Raw genomic sequence first — 23,323 nt, 5'->3', positions numbered from 1 at the left:
CGTCCCAGCCTGTGCTTGGATCGATGATGACACCCTTGTATGCATTCCTTGGAAAATCTGAACAAAATGAGTGAGAACACTCTACCGTCTCCTCATCGAATCTGAGGTCCAGCACGTTTCGTCTCTCGGGGGTATGGGAGAGTGAGGAGTGAGGGCCAGCGTCCCCTTCTGACCTGCATGCAAACACACACCAGGGTTCCAGAATTCGAGGTGCTCCTATCTGGGGGTCCACTGTGTCTGCCCATAAGCTGGGTCATCTACGCATATTAGGTCCCTGCTAAAAGACCGTTGAGGGCATGCGAGGGGGAAGGCTCTCCTGCTGGTCTTCAGTGTCGGAGTGCGTGCTGGTGTAGGCCCAGTAGCTTGCAGCTTGGAAAGGTGTGCTTTGGCCAGGATCACATTTGTGCATGCAGCTTCGGGGGCTATTTCTGGAAGCCAAAATGAGGAAGCGTCCCTGGTTGGAGCCTGGAGCCTCAGGCCAGGCCTGTGTCCCTCCCCGTCATTTGTTTTGACACGTTGAAGTCATTTAGTGCCCGGTGGGGATGGAGCAGTGGGTGGGTGTGGGCTGGGGTTGGTCTTCAACGGAAGGGAGCTGATGGATTAGGGCTAGGTATTGCCCATGTCGGCTACTCCACTGCAGATCCCGACAGAGTTTTGGCACTAAGTGGGTCATCGTGGAGTGGGGTTAGGACCGAGTGCTGCATTGAAGCCTGCGTGGTGGCTGCTGGCCTGCAGAAGATGGCAAGGCATCATGATGACAGTGTCCGGTGTGATGTCGTGGGATGGGCTGTCATGATTGGGTTGCAGGAGCTGGCCACGTCTTCCCAAGAATGCGTCCTGTTCGTGATGTGCTGGCATCAGCTGCCCACGAAGGGGATGGCTTTGGCAGTACATGAGGATGCGGTTACGTACTTAACCTGCGTAGAGTTGTGATCCCGTTGCCGGATGAATGTCGCCCAAAGGGTGTCTTGCGGGACGCCAAGAAGTTAGATATGTTGAAGCGTCTGTGCCGCTCACCTTGGGGGTATTTGGGTTATGCGAACATGCCCTTTGGCCACTTTGTTTCCTTGTTTGGGAATGTGCAAAGCGAAAGTGTTTCTCCAAGAGGGCATGATGCGGCTAGCCCTTGTGGCATGCAGGAGTTTTTGATAGCTAGTGGTTTATCTGGAGCAGTCCGTTGGCGGAGCAGAGATGCATTCAGTGTTCCGATGCCAGGTGCGCTGCCGTGGACAGCCACTGTGCCCTTTGAAGCTTGCAGTTCCCCTCGCGAAGCAGAGTTCTTCCATTGGAAATCGGTCTCTGGTCCTCGGGGAGAGTGCCTTTGATCTCTGTGAGGTTCTCGGTAGTGTCACTCTGTCAGTGAAGAAGTGCCAGGATGCATGGGGTATGGTCAGTGTCATCAAAGCAGTCGTGTTTGCAGTCTGCCATCCCTGGTATACAGTGACCCCGTGTTTGAATGATGTCTGTGGCTTCCAGTAGGTTCGACTTACCCGGTGGGCAGGAGGAGGGCACGTAGGACAACACTGTCAAGAATTTGAGTGTTTCCTCCGGGTTCAGGGCCGCCAAACCTGGTGGCTGGATGCTGGCAACACGTGCCTGGGAAGCTAGCCTAGTTTCCGCAGTGGGGTTTGAACGTGGGTCTTGATTACTGAAGCCCACCACTTCCTGTGGTGGGCATTCCCATGGGTCCTCGCAAAGTGATTTGGCATAGTTGGCAACAATTGGCAGTTGGGCCGAATTTTGTTAGCCCCTTGAGAGGTGACGGGCTGCATCTTGCCTGTAGCCAGTCACAGGTCGGCCCGCACATAGGAGGTTTCCTTGGTCCTAAAAATGATGGGAGTGGCCCCAAGTGCACATTACATATTCTACTAGGTTGCAGGATTTCTGGGTCCATCTATATGTTACACCCACTGTCGGAAAGCAGGTCTCGTCAGGTGTTTGTGCATTGGTCAGAAGGCTTGGTTGTGGAAGAGTGGAAGTCCGTGGCCTATTTCAAAACCCCCTGGGTTTCAAAGTTCACATTCAGTCTGTTGAAGCTTGAAGAGGTCTTTCTCCATTCAGTGTGGGGGTCCAAATCCAGGACGCTGCGTATAAACTCTGGCTTTTATGGTTCGAGGTCTCAGGAGAGGGCCACAGGGACACACAGAGAGCAAGGTGCGGATTCAGAGGCACACAAAGACGCCCACAAGCGCGTCCTCGTGTGCAGTAACAGCCACACAAGCGCACATGCGTGAAAACAAAAATATACCCTCTCACGTACCAGCCAAGGTACACACCTTACTTCCTGCAGTCGTGCTGTCAGACAAACATTGAGTTCTCTGTAAAGGTAGACGTCCTTGGGAGGCAGGGTTCGAACTCAAGCCCAGGTAAAAATTCTCATGAATCATGATCTCTGAGTACACCGGTCCAATTCTGAAGCCTGCCTGATTTATGTCCAGTTCTCAGGTGCAGCTGCTGGACGAGGCTGGCCGTCGGCAAAGACAAGAAGACCTAGGCGTTGGCTTATGACTTCAGGTGCTAAGGAAAAGAGGAAAAATGATGCGGGGGCATGTTGCTACGCGTGGCTCTGGCTAACTCAGGAAGGTAGGCTTTCACCCACCCTAAGATGTGCCATTGGATATGAGGTTTTCCTCAGACGGTCCCAGTGGCTGCAAGAGTGGATTGACTGTTGCTCTTTCTGAGTGGCCTGAGGGCTGTGGATTCCCCAGGGTTTTGGAGTACTCCGAGGTCATCTCTCCTCTTCAGACCCCCACGGCATGCCCGGTTGTGTTCTGCAGCATCCCAGCCTGTGCTTGGATCGATGATGACACCCTTGTATGCATTCCTTGGAAAATCTGAACAAAATGAGTGAGAACACTCTACCGTCTCCTCATCGAATCTGAGGTCCAGCACTTTTCGTCTCTCGGGGGTAGGGGAGAGTGAGGAGTGAGTGCCAGCGTCCCCTTCTGACATGCATGCAAACACACACCAGGGTTCCAGAATTCGAGGTGCTCCTATCTGGGGGTCCACTGTGTCTGCCCATAAGCTGGGTCATCTACGCATATTAGGTCCCTGCTGAAAGACCATTGAGGGCATGCGAGGGGGAAGGCTCTCCTGCTGGTCTTCAGAGTCGGAGTGCGTGCTGGTGCAGGCCCAGGAAGCTTGCAGCTTGGAAAGGTGTGCTTTGGCCAGGATCACATTTGTGCATGCAGCTTCGGGGGCTATTTCTGGAAGCCAAAATGAGGAAGCGTCCCTGGTTGGAGCCTGGAGCCTCAGGCCAGGCCTGTGTCCCTCCTAGTCATTTGTTTTGGCGCGTTGAAGTTCTTTAGTGCCCGGTGGGGATGGAGCAGTGGTTGGGTGTGGGCTGGGGTTGGTCTTCAACGGAAGGGAGCTGATGGATTAGGGCTAGGTATTGCCCATGTCGGCTACTCCACTGCAGATCCCGACAGAGTTTTGGCACTAAGTGGGTCATCGTGGAGTGGGGTTAGGACCGAGTGCTGCATTGAAGCCTGCGTGGTGGCTGCTGGCCTGCAGAAGATGGCAAGGCATCATGAGGACATGTCCTGTGTGATGTCGTGGGATGGGCTGTCATGATTGGGTTGCAGGGGCTGGCCACGTCTTCCCAAGAATGCGTCCTGTTCGTGATGTGCTGGCATCAGCTGCCCACGAAGGGGATGGCTTTGGCAGTACATGAGGATGTGGTTACATACTTAACCTGCGTAGAGTTGTGATCCCGTTGCCGGAGGTATGTCACCCAAAGGGTGTCTTGCGGGATGCCGAGAAGTTAGACATGTTGAAGCGTCTGTGCCGCTCACCTTGGGGGTATTTGGGTTATGCGAACATGCCCTTTGGCCACTTTGTTTCCTTGTTTGGGAATGTGCAAAGCGAAAGTGTTTCTCCGAGAGGGCATGATGCGGCCAGCCCTTGTGGCACGCAGGAGTTTTGGATAGCTAGTGGTTTATCTGGAGCAGTCCGTTGGCGGAGCAGAGATGCGTTCAGTGTTCTGATGCCAGGTGCGCTGCTGTGGACAGCCACTGTGCCCTTTGAAGCTTGCAGGTCCCCTCGCGAAGCAGAGTTCTTCCATTGGAAATCGGTCTGTGGTCCTCGGGGAGAGTGCCTTTGACATCTGGGAGGTCCTCGGTAGTGTCACTCTGTCAGTGAAGAAGTGCCAGGATGCATGGGGTATGGTCAGTGTCATCAAAGCAGTCATGTTTGCAGTCTGCCATCCCTGGTATACAGTGACCCCGTGTTTGAATGATGTCTGTGGCTTCCAGTAGGTTCGACTTACCCGGTGGGCAGGAGGAGGGCACGTAGGACAACACTGTCAAGAATTTGAGTGTTTCCTCCGGGTTCAGGGCCGCCAAACCTGGTGGCTGGATGCTGGCAACACGTGCCTGGGAAGCTAGCCTAGTTTCCGCAGTGGGGTTTGAACGTGGGTCTTGGTTACTGAAGCCCACCACTTCCTGTGGTGGGCATTCCCATGGGTCCTCGCAAAGTGATTTGGCATAGTTGGCAATAATTGGCAGTTGGGCCGAATTATGTTAGCCCCTTGAGAGGTGCCGGGCTGCATCTTGTGTGTTGCCAGTCGCAGGTCGGCCCGCCCATAGGAGGTTTCCTTGGTCCTAAAAATGATGGGAGTGGCCCCAAGTGCACATTACATATTCTACTAGGTTGCAGGATTTCTGGGTCCATCTATATGTTACACCCACGGTCGGAAAGCAGGTCTCGTCAGGTGTTTGTGCGTTGGTCAGAAGGCTTGGTTGTGGAAGAGTGGAAGTCCGTGGCCTATTTCAAAACCCCCTGGGTTTCAAAGTTCACATTCAGTCTGTTGAAGCTTGAAGAGGTCTTTCTCCATTCAGTTGGGGGTTCCAAATCCAGGACGCTGTGTATAAACTCTGGCTTTTATGGTTCGAGGTCTCAGGAGAGGGCCACAGGGACACACAGAGAGCAAGATGCGGATTCAGAGGCACACGAAGACGCCCACAAGCGCGTTCTCGTGTGCAGTAACAGTCACACACGCGCACATGCGTGAAAACAAAAATATACCCTCTCACGTACCGGCCAACGTACACGCCTTATTTCCTGCAGTCGTGCTGTCAGACAAACATTGAGTTCTCTGTAAAGGTAGACATCCTTGGGAGACAGGGTCCGAGCTCAAGCCCAGGTAAAAATTCTCATGAATCATGATCTCTGAGTACACCGGTCCAATTCTGAAGCCTGCCTGATTTATGTCCAGTTCTCAGGTGCAGCTGCTGGACGAGGCTGGCCGTCGGCAAAGACAAGAAGACCTACGTGTTGGCTGATGACTGCAGGTGCTAAGGAAAAGTGGAAACATGACGCGGGGGCATGTTGCTACGCGTGGCTCTGGCTAACTCAGGAAGGTAGGCTTTCACCCACCCTAAGATGTGCCATTGGATATGAGGTTTTCCTCAGACGGTCCCAGTGGCTGCAAGAGTGGATTGACTGTTGCTCTTTCTGAGTGGCCTGAGGGCTGTAGATTCCCCAGGGTTTTGGTGTACTCCGAGGTCATCTCTCCTCTTCAGACCCCCACGGCATGCACGGTTGTGTTCTGCAGCGTCCCAGCCTGTGCTTGGATCGATGATGACACCCTTGTATGCATTCCTTGGAAAATCTGAACAAAATGAGTGAGAACACTCTACCGTCTCCTCATCGAATCTGAGGTCCAGCACGTTTCGTCTCTCGGGGGTAGGGGAGAGTGAGGAGTGAGGGCCAGCGTCCCCTTCTGACCTGCATGCAAACACACACCAGGGTTCCAGAATTCGAGGTGCTCCTATCTGGGGGTCCACTGTGTCTGCCCATAAGCTGGGTCATCTACGCATATTAGGTCCCTGCTAAAAGACCGTTGAGGGCATGCGAGGGGGAAGGCTCTCCTGCTGGTCTTCAGTGTCGGAGTGCGTGCTGGTGTAGGCCCAGTAAGCTTGCAGCTTGGAAAGGTGTGCTTTGGCCAGGATCACATTTGTGCATGCAGCTTCGGGGGCTATTTCTGGAAGCCAAAATGAGGAAGCGTCCCTGGTTGGAGCCTGGAGCCTCAGGCCAGGCCTGTGTCCCTCCCCGTCATTTGTTTTGACACGTTGAAGTCATTTAGTGCCCGGTGGGGATGGAGCAGTGGGTGGGTGTGGGCTGGGGTTGGTCTTCAACGGAAGGGAGCTGATGGATTAGGGCTAGGTATTGCCCATGTCGGCTACTCCACTGCAGATCCCGACAGAGTTTTGGCACTAAGTGGGTCATCGTGGAGTGGGGTTAGGACCGAGTGCTGCATTGAAGCCTGCGTGGTGGCTGCTGGCCTGCAGAAGATGGCAAGGCATCATGATGACAGTGTCCGGTGTGATGTCGTGGGATGGGCTGTCATGATTGGGTTGCAGGAGCTGGCCACGTCTTCCCAAGAATGCGTCCTGTTCGTGATGTGCTGGCATCAGCTGCCAACGAAGGGGATGGCTTTGGCAGTACATGAGGATGCGGTTACGTACTTAACCTGCGTAGAGTTGTGATCCCGTTGACGGATGAATGTCGCCCAAAGGGTGTCTTGCGGGACGCCAAGAATTTAGATATGTTGAAGCGTCTGTGCCGCTCACCTTGGGGTTATTTGGGTTATGCGAACATGCCCTTTGGCCACTTTGTTTCCTTGTTTGGGAATGTGCAAAGCGAAAGTGTTTCTCCAAGAGGGCATGATGCGGCTAGCCCTTGTGGCATGCAGGAGTTTTGGATAGCTAGTGGTTTATCTGGAGCAGTCCGTTGGCGGAGCAGAGATGCATTCAGTGTTCCGATGCCAGGTGCGCTTCCGTGGACAGCCACTGTGCCCTTTGAAGCTTGCAGGTCCCCTCGCGAAGCAGAGTTCTTCCATTGGAAATCGGTCTCTGGTCCTCGGGGAGAGTGCCTTTGATCTCTGTGAGGTTCTCGGTAGTGTCACTCTGTCAGTGAAGAAGTGCCAGGATGCATGGGGTATGGTCAGTGTCATCAAAGCAGTCGTGTTTGCAGTCTGCCATCCCTGGTATACAGTGACCCCGTGTTTGAATGATGTCTGTGGCTTCCAGTAGGTTCGACTTACCCGGTGGGCAGGAGGAGGGCACGTAGGACAACACTGTCAAGAATTTGAGTGTTTCCTCCGGGTTCAGGGCCGCCAAACCTGGTGGCTGGATGCTGGCAACACGTGCCTGGGAAGCTAGCCTAGTTTCCGCAGTGGGGTTTGAACGTGGGTCTTGATTACTGAAGCCCACCACTTCCTGTGGTGGGCATTCCCATGGGTCCTCGCAAAGTGATTTGGCATAGTTGGCAACAATTGGCAGTTGGGCCGAATTTTGTTAGCCCCTTGAGAGGTGACGGGCTGCATCTTGCCTGTAGCCAGTCGCAGGTCGGCCCGCCCATAGGAGGTTTCCTTGGTCCTAAAAATGATGGGAGTGGCCCCAAGTGCACATTACATATTCTACTAGGTTGCAGGATTTCTGGGTCCATCTATATGTTACACCCACTGTCGGAAAGCAGGTCTCGTCAGGTGTTTGTGCATTGGTCAGAAGGCTTGGTTGTGGAAGAGTGGAAGTCCGTGGCCTATTTCAAAACCCCCTGGGTTTCAAAGTTCACATTCAGTCTGTTGAAGCTTGAAGAGGTCTTTCTCCATTCAGTGTGGGGGTCCAAATCCAGGACGCTGCGTATAAACTCTGGCTTTTATGGTTCGAGGTCTCAGGAGAGGGCCACAGGGACACACAGAGAGCAAGGTGCGGATTCAGAGGCACACAAAGACGCCCACAAGCGCGTCCTCGTGTGCAGTAACAGCCACACAAGCGCACATGCGTGAAAACAAAAATATACCCTCTCACGTACCAGCCAAGGTACACACCTTACTTCCTGCAGTCGTGCTGTCAGACAAACATTGAGTTCTCTGTAAAGGTAGACGTCCTTGGGAGGCAGGGTTCGAGCTCAAGCCCAGGTAAAAATTCTCATGAATCATGATCTCTGAGTACACCGGTCCAATTCTGAAACCTGCCTGATTTATGTCCAGTTCTCAGGTGCAGCTGCTGGACGAGGCTGGCCGTCGGCAAAGACAAGAAGACCTAGGCGTTGGCTTATGACTTCAGGTGCTAAGGAAAAGAGGAAAAATGATGCGGGGGCATGTTGCTACGCGTGGCTCTGGCTAACTCAGGAAGGTAGGCTTTCACCCACCCTAAGATGTGCCATTGGATATGAGGTTTTCCTCAGACGGTCCCAGTGGCTGCAAGAGTGGATTGACTGTTGCTCTTTCTGAGTGGCCTGAGGGCTGTGGATTCCCCAGGGTTTTGGAGTACTCCGAGGTCATCTCTCCTCTTCAGACCCCCACGGCATGCCCGGTTGTGTTCTGCAGCGTCCCAGCCTGTGCTTGGATCGATGATGACACCCTTGTATGCATTCCTTGGAAAATCTGAACAAAATGAGTGAGAACACTCTACCGTCTCCTCATCGAATCTGAGGTCCAGCACTTTTCGTCTCTCGGGTGTAGGGGAGAGTGAGGAGTGAGTGCCAGCGTCCCCTTCTGACATGCATGCAAACACACACCAGGGTTCCAGAATTCGAGGTGCTCCTATCTGGGGGTCCACTGTGTCTGCCCATAAGCTGGGTCATCTACGCATATTAGGTCCCTGCTGAAAGACCATTGAGGGCATGCGAGGGGGAAGGCTCTCCTGCTGGTCTTCAGAGTCGGAGTGCGTGCTGGTGCAGGCCCAGGAAGCTTGCAGCTTGGAAAGGTGTGCTTTGGCCAGGATCACATTTGTGCATGCAGCTTCGGGGGCTATTTCTGGAAGCCAAAATGAGGAAGCGTCCCTGGTTGGAGCCTGGAGCCTCAGGCCAGGCCTGTGTCCCTCCTAGTCATTTGTTTTGGCGCGTTGAAGTTCTTTAGTGCCCGGTGGGGATGGAGCAGTGGTTGGGTGTGGGCTGGGGTTGGTCTTCAACGGAAGGGAGCTGATGGATTAGGGCTAGGTATTGCCCATGTCGGCTACTCCACTGCAGATCCCGACAGAGTTTTGGCACTAAGTGGGTCATCGTGGAGTGGGGTTAGGACCGAGTGCTGCATTGAAGCCTGCGTGGTGGCTGCTGGCCTGCAGAAGATGGCAAGGCATCATGAGGACATGTCCTGTGTGATGTCGTGGGATGGGCTGTCATGATTGGGTTGCAGGGGCTGGCCACGTCTTCCCAAGAATGCGTCCTGTTCGTGATGTGCTGGCATCAGCTGCCCACGAAGGGGATGGCTTTGGCAGTACATGAGGATGTGGTTACATACTTAACCTGCGTAGAGTTGTGATCCCGTTGCCGGAGGTATGTCACCCAAAGGGTGTCTTGCGGGATGCCGAGAAGTTAGACATGTTGAAGCGTCTGTGCCGCTCACCTTGGGGGTATTTGGGTTATGCGAACATGCCCTTTGGCCACTTTGTTTCCTTGTTTGGGAATGTGCAAAGCGAAAGTGTTTCTCCGAGAGGGCATGATGCGGCCAGCCCTTGTGGCACGCAGGAGTTTTGGATAGCTAGTGGTTTATCTGGAGCAGTCCGTTGGCGGAGCAGAGATGCGTTCAGTGTTCTGATGCCAGGTGCGCTGCCGTGGACAGCCACTGTGCCCTTTGAAGCTTGCAGGTCCCCTCGCGAAGCAGAGTTCTTCCATTGGAAATCGGTCTGTGGTCCTCGGGGAGAGTGCCTTTGACATCTGGGAGGTTCTCGGTAGTGTCACTCTGTCAGTGAAGAAGTGCCAGGATGCATGGGGTATGGTCAGTGTCATCAAAGCAGTCATGTTTGCAGTCTGCCATCCCTGGTATACAGTGACCCCGTGTTTGAATGATGTCTGTGGCTTCCAGTAGGTTCGACTTACCCGGTGGGCAGGAGGAGGGCACGTACGACAACACTGTCAAGAATTTGAGTGTTTCCTCCGGGTTCAGGGCCGCCAAACCTGGTGGCTGGATGCTGGCAACACGTGCCTGGGAAGCTAGCCTAGTTTCCGCAGTGGGGTTTGAACGTGGGTCTTGGTTACTGAAGCCCACCACTTCCTGTGGTGGGCATTCCCATGGGTCCTCGCAAAGTGATTTGGCATAGTTGGCAATAATTGGCAGTTGGGCCGAATTATGTTAGCCCCTTGAGAGGTGCCGGGCTGCATCTTGTGTGTTGCCAGTCGCAGGTCGGCCCGCCCATAGGAGGTTTCCTTGGTCCTAAAAATGATGGGAGTGGCCCCAAGTGCACATTACATATTCTACTAGGTTGCAGGATTTCTGGGTCCATCTATATGTTACACCCACGGTCGGAAAGCAGGTCTCGTCAGGTGTTTGTGCGTTGGTCAGAAGGCTTGGTTGTGGAAGAGTGGAAGTCCGTGGCCTATTTCAAAACCCCCTGGGTTTCAAAGTTCACATTCAGTCTGTTGAAGCTTGAAGAGGTCTTTCTCCATTCAGTTGGGGGTTCCAAATCCAGGACGCTGTGTATAAACTCTGGCTTTTATGGGTCGAGGTCTCAGGAGAGGGCCACAGGGACACACAGAGAGCAAGATGCGGATTCAGAGGCACACGAAGACGCCCACAAGCGCGTTCTCGTGTGCAGTAACAGTCACACACGCGCACATGCGTGAAAACAAAAATATACCCTCTCACGTACCGGCCAACGTACACGCCTTATTTCCTGCAGTCGTGCTGTCAGACAAACATTGAGTTCTCTGTAAAGGTAGACATCCTTGGGAGACAGGGTCCGAGCTCAAGCCCAGGTAAAAATTCTCATGAATCATGATCTCTGAGTACACCAGTCCAATTCTGAAGCCTGCCTGATTTATGTCCAGTTCTCAGGTGCAGCTGCTGGACGAGGCTGGCCGTCGGCAAAGACAAGAAGACCTACGTGTTGGCTGATGACTGCAGGTGCTAAGGAAAAGTGGAAACATGACGCGGGGGCATGTTGCTACGCATGGCTCTGGCTAACTCAGGAAGGTAGGCTTTCACCCACCCTAAGATGTGCCATTGGATATGAGGTTTTCCTCAGACGGTCCCAGTGGCTGCAAGAGTGGATTGACTGTTGCTCTTTCTGAGTGGCCTGAGGGCTGTAGATTCCCCAGGGTTTTGGTGTACTCCGAGGTCATCTCTCCTCTTCAGACCCCCACGGCATGCCCGGTTGTGTTCTGCAGCGTCCCAGCCTGTGCTTGGATCGATGATGACACCCTTGTATGCATTCCTTGGAAAATCTGAACAAAATGAGTGAGAACACTCTACCGTCTCCTCATCGAATCTGAGGTCCAGCACGTTTCGTCTCTCGGGGGTATGGGAGAGTGAGGAGTGAGGGCCAGCGTCCCCTTCTGACATGCATGCAAACACACACCAGGGTTCCAGAATTCGAGGTGCTCCTATCTGGGGGTCCACTGTGTCTGCCCATAAGCTGGGTCATCTACGCATATTAGGTCCCTGCTAAAAGACCGTTGAGGGCATGCGAGGGGGAAGGCTCTCCTGCTGGTCTTCAGTGTCGGAGTGCGTGCTGGTGTAGGCCCAGTAAGCTTGCAGCTTGGAAAGGTGTGCTTTGGCCAGGATCACATTTGTGCATGCAGCTTCGGGGGCTATTTCTGGAAGCCAAAATAAGGAAGCGTCCCTGGTTGGAGACTGGAGCCTCAGGCCAGGCCTGTGTCCCTCCCCGTCATTTGTTTTGACACGTTGAAGTCATTTAGTGCCCGGTGGGGATGGAGCAGTGGGTGGGTGTGGGCTGGGGTTGGTCTTCAACGGAAGGGAGCTGATGGATTAGGGCTAGGTATTGCCCATGTCGGCTACTCCACTGCAGATCCCGACAGAGTTTTGGCACTAAGTGGGTCATCGTGGAGTGGGGTTAGGACCGAGTGCTGCATTGAAGCCTGCGTGGTGGCTGCTGGCCTGCAGAAGATGGCAAGGCATCATGATGACAGTGTTCGGTGTGATGTCGTGGGATGGGGTGTCATGATTGGGTTGCAGGAGCTGGCCACGTCTTCCCAAGAATGCGTCCTGTTCGTGATGTGCTGGCATCAGCTGCCCACGAAGGGAATGGCTTTGGCAGTACATGAGGATGTGGTTACGTACTTAACCTGCGTAGAGTTGTGATCCCGTTGCCGGAGGTATGTCGCCCAAAGGGTGTCTTGCGGGACGCCAAGAAGTTAGATATGTTGAAGCGTCTGTGCCGCTCACCTTGGGGTTATTTGGGTTATGCGAACATGCCCTTTGGCCACTTTGTTTCCTTGTTTGGGAATGTGCAAAGCGAAAGTGTTTCTCCAAGAGGGCATGATGCGGCTAGCCCTTGCGGCACGCAGGAGTTTTGGATAGCTAGTGGTTTATCTGGAGCAGTCCGTTGGCGGAGCAGAGATGCATTCAGTGTTCCGATGCCAGGTGCGCTTCCGTGGACAGCCACTGTGCCCTTTGAAGCTTGCAGGTCCCCTCGCGAAGCAGAGTTCTTCCATTGGAAATCGGTCTCTGGTCCTCGGGGAGAGTGCCTTTGATCTCTGTGAGGTTCTCGGTAGTGTCACTCTGTCAGTGAAGAAGTGCCAGGATGCATGGGGTATGGTCAGTGTCATCAAAGCAGTCGTGTTTGCAGTCTGCCATCCCTGGTATACAGTGACCCCGTGTTTGAATGATGTCTGTGGCTTCCAGTAGGTTCGACTTACCCGGTGGGCAGGAGGAGGGCACGTAGGACAACACTGTCAAGAATTTGAGTGTTTCCTCCGGGTTCAGGGCCGCCAAACCTGGTGGCTGGATGCTGGCAACACGTGCCTGGGAAGCTAGCCTAGTTTCCGCAGTGGGGTTTGAACGTGGGTCTTGATTACTGAAGCCCACCACTTCCTGTGGTGGGCATTCCCATGGGTCCTCGCAAAGTGATTTGGCATAGTTAGCAACAATTGGCAGTTGGGCCGAATTTTGTTAGCCCCTTGAGAGGTGACGGGCTGCATCTTGCCTGTAGCCAGTCGCAGGTCGGCCCGCCCATAGGAGGTTTCCTTGGTCCTAAAAATGATGGGAGTGGCCCCAAGTGCACATTACATATTCTACTAGGTTGCAGGATTTCTGGGTCCATCTATATGTTACACCCACTGTCGGAAAGCAGGTCTCGTCAGGTGTTTGTGCATTGGTCAGAAGGCTTGGTTGTGGAAGAGTGGAAGTCCGTGGCCTATTTCAAAACCCCCTGGGTTTCAAAGTTCACATTCAGTCTGTTGAAGCTTGAAGAGGTCTTTCTCCATTCAGTGTGGGGTTCCAAATCCAGGACGCTGCGTATAAACTCTGGCTTTTATGGTTCGAGGTCTCAGGAGAGGGCCACAGGGACACACAGAGAGCAAGGTGCGGATTCAGAGGCACACAAAGACGCCCACAAGCGCGTCCTCGTGTGCAGTAACAGCCACACAAGCGCACATGCGTGAAAACAAAAATATACCCTCTCACGTACCAGCCAAGGTACACACCTTACTTCCTGCAGTCGTGCTGTCAGACAAACATTGAGTTCTCTGTAAAGGTAGACGTCCTTGGGAGGCAGGGTTCGAGCTCAAGCCCAGGTAAAAATTCTCATGAATCATGATCTCTGAGTACACCGGTCCAATTCTGAAGCCTGCCTGATTTATGTCCAGTTCTCAGGTGCAGCTGCTGGACGAGGCTGGCCGTCGGCAAAGACAAGAAGACCTAGGCGTTGGCTTATGACTTCAGGTGCTAAGGAAAAGAGGAAAAATGATGCGGGGGCATGTTGCTACGCGTGGCTCTGGCTAACTCAGGAAGGTAGGCTTTCACCCACCCTAAGATGTGCCATTGGATATGAGGTTTTCCTCAGACGGTCCCAGTGGCTGCAAGAGTGGATTGACTGTTGCTCTTTCTGAGTGGCCTGAGGGCTGTGGATTCCCCAGGGTTTTGGAGTACTCCGAGGTCATCTCTCCTCTTCAGACCCCCACGGCATGCCCGGTTGTGTTCTGCAGCGTCCCAGCCTGTGCTTGGATCGATGATGACACCCTTGTATGCATTCCTTGGAAAATCTGAACAAAATGAGTGAGAACACTCTACCGTCTCCTCATCGAATCTGAGGTCCAGCACTTTTCGTCTCTCGGGGGTAGGGGAGAGTGAGGAGTGAGTGCCAGCGTCCCCTTCTGACATGCATGCAAACACACACCAGGGTTCCAGAATTCGAGGTGCTCCTATCTGGGGGTCCACTGTGTCTGCCCATAAGCTGGGTCATCTACGCATATTAGGTCCCTGCTGAAAGACCATTGAGGGCATGCGAGGGGGAAGGCTCTCCTGCTGGTCTTCAGAGTCGGAGTGCGTGCTGGTGCAGGCCCAGGAAGCTTGCAGCTTGGAAAGGTGTGCTTTGGCCAGGATCACATTTGTGCATGCAGCTTCGGGGGCTATTTCTGGAAGCCAAAATGAGGAAGCGTCCCTGGTTGGAGCCTGGAGCCTCAGGCCAGGCCTGTGTCCCTCCTAGTCATTTGTTTTGGCGCGTTGAAGTTCTTTAGTGCCCGGTGGGGATGGAGCAGTGGTTGGGTGTGGGCTGGGGTTGGTCTTCAATGGAAGGGAGCTGATGGATTAGGGCTAGGTATTGCCCATGTCGGCTACTCCACTGCAGATCCCGACAGAGTTTTGGCACTAAGTGGGTCATCGTGGAGTGGGGTTAGGACCGAGTGCTGCATTGAAGCCTGCGTGGTGGCTGCTGGCCTGCAGAAGATGGCAAGGCATCATGAGGACATGTCCTGTGTGATGTCGTGGGATGGGCTGTCATGATTGGGTTGCAGGGGCTGGCCACGTCTTCCCAAGAATGCGTCCTGTTCGTGATGTGCTGGCATCAGCTGCCCACGAAGGGGATGGCTTTGGCAGTACATGAGGATGTGGTTACATACTTAACCTGCGTAGAGTTGTGATCCCGTTGCCGGAGGTATGTCGCCCAAAGGGTGTCTTGCGGGATGCCGAGAAGTTAGACATGTTGAAGCGTCTGTGCCGCTCACCTTGGGGGTATTTGGGTTATGCGAACATGCCCTTTGGCCACTTTGTTTCCTTGTTTGGGAATGTGCAAAGCGAAAGTGTTTCTCCGAGAGGGCATGATGCGGCCAGCCCTTGTGGCACGCAGGAGTTTTGGACAGCTAGTGGTTTATCTGGAGCAGTCCGTTGGCGGAGCAGAGATGCGTTCAGTGTTCTGATGCCAGGTGCGCTGCCGAGGACAGCCACTGTGCCCTTTGAAGCTTGCAGGTCCCCTCGCGAAGCAGAGTTCTTCCATTGGAAATCGGTCTGTGGTCCTCGGGGAGAATGCCTTTGACATCTGGGAGGTTCTCGGTAGTGTCATTCTGTCAGTGAAGAAGTGCCAGGATGCATGGGGTATGGTCAGTGTCATCAAAGCAGTCATGTTTGCAGTCTGCCATCCCTGGTATACAGTGACCCCGTGTTTGAATGATGTCTGTGGCTTCCAGTAGGTTCGACTTACCCGGTGGGCAGGAGGAGGGCACGTACGACAACACTGTCACGAATTTGAGTGTTTCCTCCGGGTTCAGGGCCGCCAAACCTGGTGGCTGGATGCTGGCAACACGTGCCTGGGAAGCTAGCCTAGTTTCCGCAGTGGGGTTTGAACGTGGGTCTTGGTTACTGAAGCCCACCACTTCCTGTGGTGGGCATTCCCATGGGTCCTCGCAAAGTGATTTGGCATAGTTGGCAATAATTGGCAGTTGGGCCTAATTATGTTAGCCCCTTGAGAGGTGCCGGGCTGCATCTTGTGTGTTGCCAGTCGCAGGTCGGCCCGCCCATAGGAGGTTTCCTTGGTCCTAAAAATGATGGGAGTGGCCCCAAGTGCACATTACATATTCTACTAGGTTGCAGGATTTCTGGGTCCATCTATATGTTACACCCACGGTCGGAAAGCAGGTCTCGTCAGGTGTTTGTGCGTTGGTCAGAAGGCTTGGTTGTGGAAGAGTGGAAGTCCGTGGCCTATTTCAAAACCCCCTGGGTTTCAAAGTTCACATTCAGTCTGTTGAAGCTTGAAGAGGTCTTTCTCCATTCAGTTGGGGGTTCCAAATCCAGGACGCTGTGTATAAACTCTGGCTTTTATGGTTCGAGGTCTCAGGAGAGGGCCACAGGGACACACAGAAAGCAAGATGCGGATTCAGAGGCACACGAAGACGCCCACAAGCGCGTTCTCGTCTGCAGTAACAGTCACACACGCGCACATGCATGAAAACAAAAATATACCCTCTCACGTACCGGCCAACGTACACGCCTTATTTCCTGCAGTCGTGCTGTCAGACAAACATTGAGTTCTCTGTAAAGGTAGACATCCTTGGGAGACAGGGTCCGAGCTCAAGCCCAGGTAAAAATTCTCATGAATCATGATCTCTGATTACACCGGTCCAATTCTGAAGCCTGCCTGATTTATGTCCAGTTCTCAGGTGCAGCTGCTGGACGAGGCTGGCCGTCGGCAAAGACAAGAAGACCTACGTGTTGGCTGATGACTGCAGGTGCTAAGGAAAAGTGGAAACATGACGCGGGGGCATGTTGCTATGCGTGGCTCTGGCTAACTCAGGAAGGTAGGCTTTCACCCACCCTAAGATGTGCCATTGGATATGAGGTTTTCCTCAGACGGTCCCAGTGGCTGCAAGAGTGGATTGACTGTTGCTCTTTCTGAGTGGCCTGAGGGCTGTAGATTCCCCAGGGTTTTGGTGTACTCCGAGGTCATCTCTCCTCTTCAGACCCCCACGGCATGCCCGGTTGTGTTCTGCAGCGTCCCAGCCTGTGCTTGGATCGATGATGACACCCTTGTATGCATTCCTTGGAAAATCTGAACAAAATGAGTGAGAACACTCTACCGTCTCCTCATCGAATCTGAGGTCCAGCACGTTTCGTCTCTCGGGGGTATGGGAGAGTGAGGAGTGAGGGCCAGCGTCCCCTTCTGACCTGCATGCAAACACACACCAGGGTTCCAGAATTCGAGGTGCTCCTATCTGGGGGTCCACTGTGTCTGCCCATAAGCTGGGTCATCTACGCATATTAGGTCCCTGCTAAAAGACCGTTGAGGGCATGCGAGGGGGAAGGCTCTCCTGCTGGTCTTCAGTGTCGGAGTGCGTGCTGGTGTAGGCCCAGTAAGCTTGCAGCTTGGAAAGGTGTGCTTTGGCCAGGATCACATTTGTGCATGCAGCTTCGGGGGCTATTTCTGGAAGCCAAAATGAGGAAGCGTCCCTGGTTGGAGCCTGGAGCCTCAGGCCAGGCCTGTGTCCCTCCCCGTCATTTGTTTTGACGCGTTGAAGTCATTTAGTGCCCGGTGGGGATGGAGCAGTGGTTGGGTGTGGGCTGGGGTTGGTCTTCAACGGAAGGGAGCTGATGGATTAGGGCTAGGTATTGCCCATGTCGGCTACTCCACTGCAGATCCCGACAGAGTTTTGGCACTAAGTGGGTCATCGTGGAGTGGGGTTAGGACCGAGTGCTGCATTGAAGCCTGCGTGGTGGCTGCTGGCCTGCAGAAGATGGCAAGGCATCATGATGACAGTGTCCGGTGTGATGTCGTGGGATGGGCTGTCATGATTGGGTTGCAGGAGCTGGCCACGTCTTCCCAAGAATGCGTCCTGTTCGTGATGTGCTGGCATCAGCTGCCCATGAAGGGGATGGCTTTGGCAGTACGTGAGGATGCGGTTACGTACTTAACCTGCGTAGAGTTGTGATCCCGTTGCCGGATGAATGTCGCCCAAAGGGTGTCTTGCGGGATGCCGAGAAGTTAGACATGTTGAAGCGTCTGTGCCGCTCACCTTGGGGGTATTTGGGTTATGCGAACATGCCCTTTGGCCACTTTGTTTCCTTGTTTGGGAATGTGCAAAGCGAAAGTGTTTCTCCGAGAGGGCATGATGCGGCCAGCCCTTGTGGCACGCAGGAGTTTTGGATAGCTAGTGGTTTATCTGGAGCAGTCCGTTGGCGGAGCAGAGATGCGTTCAGTGTTCTGATGCCAGGTGCGCTGCCGTGGACAGCCACTGTGCCCTTTGAAGCTTGCAGGTCCCCTCGCGAAGCAGAGTTCTTCCATTGGAAATCGGTCTGTGGTCCTCGGGGAGAGTGCCTTTGACATCTGGGAGGTTCTCGGTAGTGTCACTCTGTCAGTGAAGAAGTGCCAGGATGCATGGGGTATGGTCAGTGTCATCAAAGCAGTCATGTTTGCAGTCTGCCATCCCTGGTATACAGTGACCCCGTGTTTGAATGATGTCTGTGGCTTCCAGTAGGTTCGACTTACCCGGTGGGCTGGAGGAGGGCACGTAGGACAACACTGTCAAGAATTTGAGTGTTTCCTCCGGGTTCAGGGCCGCCAAACCTGGTGGCTGGATGCTGGCAACACGTGCCTGGGAAGCTAGCCTAGTTTCCGCAGTGGGGTTTGAACGTGGGTCTTGGTTACTGAAGCCCACCACTTCCTGTGGTGGGCATTCCCATGGGTCCTCGCAAAGTGATTTGGCATAGTTGGCAATAATTGGCAGTTGGGCCGAATTATGTTAGCCCCTTGAGAGGTGCCGGGCTGCATCTTGTGTGTTGCCAGTCGCAGGTCGGCCCGCCCATATGAGGTTTCCTTGGTCCTAAAAATGATGGGAGTGGCCCCAAGTGCACATTACATATTCTACTAGGTTGCAGGATTTCTGGGTCCATCTATATGTTACACCCACGGTCGGAAAGCAGGTCTCGTCAGGTGTTTGTGCGTTGGTCAGAAGGCTTGGTTGTGGAAGAGTGGAAGTCCGTGGCCTATTTCAAAACCCCCTGGGTTTCAAAGTTCACATTCAGTCTGTTGAAGCTTGAAGAGGTCTTTCTCCATTCAGTTGGGGGTTCCAAATCCAGGACGCTGTGTATAAACTCTGGCTTTTATGGTTCGAGGTCTCAGGAGAGGGCCACAGGGACACACAGAGAGCAAGATGCGGATTCAGAGGCACACGAAGACGCCCACAAGCGCGTTCTCGTGTGCAGTAACAGTCACACACGCGCACATGCGTGAAAACAAAAATATACCCTCTCACGTACCGGCCAACGTACACGCCTTATTTCCTGCAGTCGTGCTGTCAGACAAACATTGAGTTCTCTGTAAAGGTAGACATCCTTGGGAGACAGGGTCCGAGCTCAAGCCCAGGTAAAAATTCTCATGAATCATGATCTCTGAGTACACCGGTCCAATTCTGAAGCCTGCCTGATTTATGTCCAGTTCTCAGGTGCAGCTGCTGGACGAGGCTGGCCGTCGGCAAAGACAAGAAGACCTACGTGTTGGCTGATGACTGCAGGTGCTAAGGAAAAGTGGAAACATGACGCGGGGGCATGTTGCTACGCGTGGCTCTGGCTAACTCAGGAAGGTAGGCTTTCACCCACCCTAAGATGTGCCATTGGATATGAGGTTTTCCTCAGACGGTCCCAGTGGCTGCAAGAGTGGATTGACTGTTGCTCTTTCTGAGTGGCCTGAGGGCTGTAGATTCCACAGGGTTTTGGTGTACTCCGAGGTCATCTCTCCTCTTCAGACCCCCACGGCATGCACGGTTGTGTTCTGCAGCGTCCCAGCCTGTGCTTGGATCGATGATGACACCCTTGTATGCATTCCTTGGAAAATCTGAACAAAATGAGTGAGAACACTCTACCGTCTCCTCATCGAATCTGAGGTCCAGCACGTTTCGTCTCTCGGGGGTATGGGAGAGTGAGGAGTGAGGGCCAGCGTCCCCTTCTGACCTGCATGCAAACACACACCAGGGTTCCAGAATTCGAGGTGCTCCTATCTGGGGGTCCACTGTGTCTGCCCATAAGCTGGGTCATCTACGCATATTAGGTCCCTGCTAAAAGACCGTTGAGGGCATGCGAGGGGGAAGGCTCTCCTGCTGGTCTTCAGTGTCGGAGTGCGTGCTGGTGTAGGCCCAGTAGCTTGCAGCTTGGAAAGGTGTGCTTTGGCCAGGATCACATTTGTGCATGCAGCTTCGGGGGCTATTTCTGGAAGCCAAAATGAGGAAGCGTCCCTGGTTGGAGCCTGGAGCCTCAGGCCAGGCCTGTGTCCCTCCCCGTCATTTGTTTTGACACGTTGAAGTCATTTAGTGCCCGGTGGGGATGGAGCAGTGGGTGGGTGTGGGCTGGGGTTGGTCTTCAACGGAAGGGAGCTGATGGATTAGGGCTAGGTATTGCCCATGTCGGCTACTCCACTGCAGATCCCGACAGAGTTTTGGCACTAAGTGGGTCATCGTGGAGTGGGGTTAGGACCGAGTGCTGCATTGAAGCCTGCGTGGTGGCTGCTGGCCTGCAGAAGATGGCAAGGCATCATGATGACAGTGTCCGGTGTGATGTCGTGGGATGGGCTGTCATGATTGGGTTGCAGGAGCTGGCCACGTCTTCCCAAGAATGCGTCCTGTTCGTGATGTGCTGGCATCAGCTGCCCACGAAGGGGATGGCTTTGGCAGTACATGAGGATGCGGTTACGTACTTAACCTGCGTAGAGTTGTGATCCCGTTGCCGGATGAATGTCGCCCAAAGGGTGTCTTGCGGGACGCCAAGAAGTTAGATATGTTGAAGCGTCTGTGCCGCTCACCTTGGGGTTATTTGGGTTATGCGAACATGCCCTTTGGCCACTTTGTTTCCTTGTTTGGGAATGTGCAAAGCGAAAGTGTTTCTCCAAGAGGGCATGATGCGGCTAGCCCTTGTGGCATGCAGGAGTTTTTGATAGCTAGTGGTTTATCTGGAGCAGTCCGTTGGCGGAGCAGAGATGCATTCAGTGTTCCGATGCCAGGTGCGCTGCCGTGGACAGCCACTGTGCCCTTTGAAGCTTGCAGTTCCCCTCGCGAAGCAGAGTTCTTCCATTGGAAATCGGTCTCTGGTCCTCGGGGAGAGTGCCTTTGATCTCTGTGAGGTTCTCGGTAGTGTCACTCTGTCAGTGAAGAAGTGCCAGGATGCATGGGGTATGGTCAGTGTCATCAAAGCAGTCGTGTTTGCAGTCTGCCATCCCTGGTATACAGTGACCCCGTGTTTGAATGATGTCTGTGGCTTCCAGTAGGTTCGACTTACCCGGTGGGCAGGAGGAGGGCACGTAGGACAACACTGTCAAGAATTTGAGTGTTTCCTCCGGGTTCAGGGCCGCCAAACCTGGTGGCTGGATGCTGGCAACACGTGCCTGGGAAGCTAGCCTAGTTTCCGCAGTGGGGTTTGAACGTGGGTCTTGATTACTGAAGCCCACCACTTCCTGTGGTGGGCATTCCCATGGGTCCTCGCAAAGTGATTTGGCATAGTTGGCAACAATTGGCAGTTGGGCCGAATTTTGTTAGCCCCTTGAGAGGTGACGGGCTGCATCTTGCCTGTAGCCAGTCACAGGTCGGCCCGCACATAGGAGGTTTCCTTGGTCCTAAAAATGATGGGAGTGGCCCCAAGTGCACATTACATATTCTACTAGGTTGCAGGATTTCTGGGTCCATCTATATGTTACACCCACTGTCGGAAAGCAGGTCTCGTCAGGTGTTTGTGCATTGGTCAGAAGGCTTGGTTGTGGAAGAGTGGAAGTCCGTGGCCTATTTCAAAACCCCCTGGGTTTCAAAGTTCACATTCAGTCTGTTGAAGCTTGAAGAGGTCTTTCTCCATTCAGTGTGGGGGTCCAAATCCAGGACGCTGCGTATAAACTCTGGCTTTTATGGTTCGAGGTCTCAGGAGAGGGCCACAGGGACACACAGAGAGCAAGGTGCGGATTCAGAGGCACACAAAGACGCCCACAAGCGCGTCCTCGTGTGCAGTAACAGCCACACAAGCGCACATGCGTGAAAACAAAAATATACCCTCTCACGTACCAGCCAAGGTACACACCTTACTTCCTGCAGTCGTGCTGTCAGACAAACATTGAGTTCTCTGTAAAGGTAGACGTCCTTGGGAGGCAGGGTTCGAACTCAAGCCCAGGTAAAAATTCTCATGAATCATGATCTCTGAGTACACCGGTCCAATTCTGAAGCCTGCCTGATTTATGTCCAGTTCTCAGGTGCAGCTGCTGGACGAGGCTGGCCGTCGGCAAAGACAAGAAGACCTAGGCGTTGGCTTATGACTTCAGGTGCTAAGGAAAAGAGGAAAAATGATGCGGGGGCATGTTGCTACGCGTGGCTCTGGCTAACTCAGGAAGGTAGGCTTTCACCCACCCTAAGATGTGCCATTGGATATGAGGTTTTCCTCAGACGGTCCCAGTGGCTGCAAGAGTGGATTGACTGTTGCTCTTTCTGAGTGGCCTGAGGGCTGTGGATTCCCCAGGGTTTTGGAGTACTCCGAGGTCATCTCTCCTCTTCAGACCCCCACGGCATGCCCGGTTGTGTTCTGCAGCATCCCAGCCTGTGCTTGGATCGATGATGACACCCTTGTATGCATTCCTTGGAAAATCTGAACAAAATGAGTGAGAACACTCTACCGTCTCCTCATCGAATCTGAGGTCCAGCACTTTTCGTCTCTCGGGGGTAGGGGAGAGTGAGGAGTGAGTGCCAGCGTCCCCTTCTGACATGCATGCAAACACACACCAGGGTTCCAGAATTCGAGGTGCTCCTATCTGGGGGTCCACTGTGTCTGCCCATAAGCTGGGTCATCTACGCATATTAGGTCCCTGCTGAAAGACCATTGAGGGCATGCGAGGGGGAAGGCTCTCCTGCTGGTCTTCAGAGTCGGAGTGCGTGCTGGTGCAGGCCCAGGAAGCTTGCAGCTTGGAAAGGTGTGCTTTGGCCAGGATCACATTTGTGCATGCAGCTTCGGGGGCTATTTCTGGAAGCCAAAATGAGGAAGCGTCCCTGGTTGGAGCCTGGAGCCTCAGGCCAGGCCTGTGTCCCTCCTAGTCATTTGTTTTGGCGCGTTGAAGTTCTTTAGTGCCCGGTGGGGATGGAGCAGTGGTTGGGTGTGGGCTGGGGTTGGTCTTCAACGGAAGGGAGCTGATGGATTAGGGCTAGGTATTGCCCATGTCGGCTACTCCACTGCAGATCCCGACAGAGTTTTGGCACTAAGTGGGTCATCGTGGAGTGGGGTTAGGACCGAGTGCTGCATTGAAGCCTGCGTGGTGGCTGCTGGCCTGCAGAAGATGGCAAGGCATCATGAGGACATGTCCTGTGTGATGTCGTGGGATGGGCTGTCATGATTGGGTTGCAGGGGCTGGCCACGTCTTCCCAAGAATGCGTCCTGTTCGTGATGTGCTGGCATCAGCTGCCCACGAAGGGGATGGCTTTGGCAGTACATGAGGATGTGGTTACATACTTAACCTGCGTAGAGTTGTGATCCCGTTGCCGGAGGTATGTCACCCAAAGGGTGTCTTGCGGGATGCCGAGAAGTTAGACATGTTGAAGCGTCTGTGCCGCTCACCTTGGGGGTATTTGGGTTATGCGAACATGCCCTTTGGCCACTTTGTTTCCTTGTTTGGGAATGTGCAAAGCGAAAGTGTTTCTCCGA

General features: G+C 53.8%; 9 non-coding genes across 9 annotated transcripts; all 9 read left to right on the top strand.

The window, feature by feature from the left end:
- The first annotated feature begins 17 nt into the window (after positions 1-17).
- LOC132489969 (small nucleolar RNA SNORD116) lies at positions 18-110 on the top strand. The gene has a single exon (XR_009532334.1). It is a non-coding gene; the product is annotated as a small nucleolar RNA SNORD116 (small nucleolar RNA).
- A 2,684-nt stretch (positions 111-2,794) lies between these two features.
- On the top strand, positions 2,795-2,887 carry LOC132489968 (small nucleolar RNA SNORD116). The gene has a single exon (XR_009532333.1). It is a non-coding gene; the product is annotated as a small nucleolar RNA SNORD116 (small nucleolar RNA).
- Positions 2,888-5,571: 2,684 nt separating this feature from the next.
- On the top strand, positions 5,572-5,664 carry LOC132489967 (small nucleolar RNA SNORD116). Its single transcript, XR_009532332.1, has one exon. It is a non-coding gene; the product is annotated as a small nucleolar RNA SNORD116 (small nucleolar RNA).
- A 2,685-nt stretch (positions 5,665-8,349) lies between these two features.
- Positions 8,350-8,442, top strand: LOC132489966 (small nucleolar RNA SNORD116). The gene has a single exon (XR_009532331.1). It is a non-coding gene; the product is annotated as a small nucleolar RNA SNORD116 (small nucleolar RNA).
- Positions 8,443-11,126: 2,684 nt separating this feature from the next.
- LOC132489965 (small nucleolar RNA SNORD116) lies at positions 11,127-11,219 on the top strand. Its single transcript, XR_009532330.1, has one exon. It is a non-coding gene; the product is annotated as a small nucleolar RNA SNORD116 (small nucleolar RNA).
- A 2,685-nt stretch (positions 11,220-13,904) lies between these two features.
- Positions 13,905-13,997, top strand: LOC132489964 (small nucleolar RNA SNORD116). The gene has a single exon (XR_009532329.1). It is a non-coding gene; the product is annotated as a small nucleolar RNA SNORD116 (small nucleolar RNA).
- Positions 13,998-16,681: 2,684 nt separating this feature from the next.
- LOC132489963 (small nucleolar RNA SNORD116) lies at positions 16,682-16,774 on the top strand. The gene has a single exon (XR_009532328.1). It is a non-coding gene; the product is annotated as a small nucleolar RNA SNORD116 (small nucleolar RNA).
- Positions 16,775-19,459: 2,685 nt separating this feature from the next.
- Positions 19,460-19,552, top strand: LOC132489962 (small nucleolar RNA SNORD116). The gene has a single exon (XR_009532327.1). It is a non-coding gene; the product is annotated as a small nucleolar RNA SNORD116 (small nucleolar RNA).
- Positions 19,553-22,236: 2,684 nt separating this feature from the next.
- Positions 22,237-22,329, top strand: LOC132489961 (small nucleolar RNA SNORD116). Its single transcript, XR_009532326.1, has one exon. It is a non-coding gene; the product is annotated as a small nucleolar RNA SNORD116 (small nucleolar RNA).
- Positions 22,330-23,323: the final 994 nt, after the last annotated feature.

The sequence above is a fragment of the Mesoplodon densirostris genome, chromosome 4 (genome assembly GCF_025265405.1).
Source record: "Mesoplodon densirostris isolate mMesDen1 chromosome 4, mMesDen1 primary haplotype, whole genome shotgun sequence".
Classification (NCBI taxonomy): domain Eukaryota; kingdom Metazoa; phylum Chordata; class Mammalia; order Artiodactyla; family Ziphiidae; genus Mesoplodon; species Mesoplodon densirostris.
The sequence above is the reverse complement of the archived record's forward strand: the minus strand, read 5'-3'. Positions and strand labels throughout refer to the sequence as shown.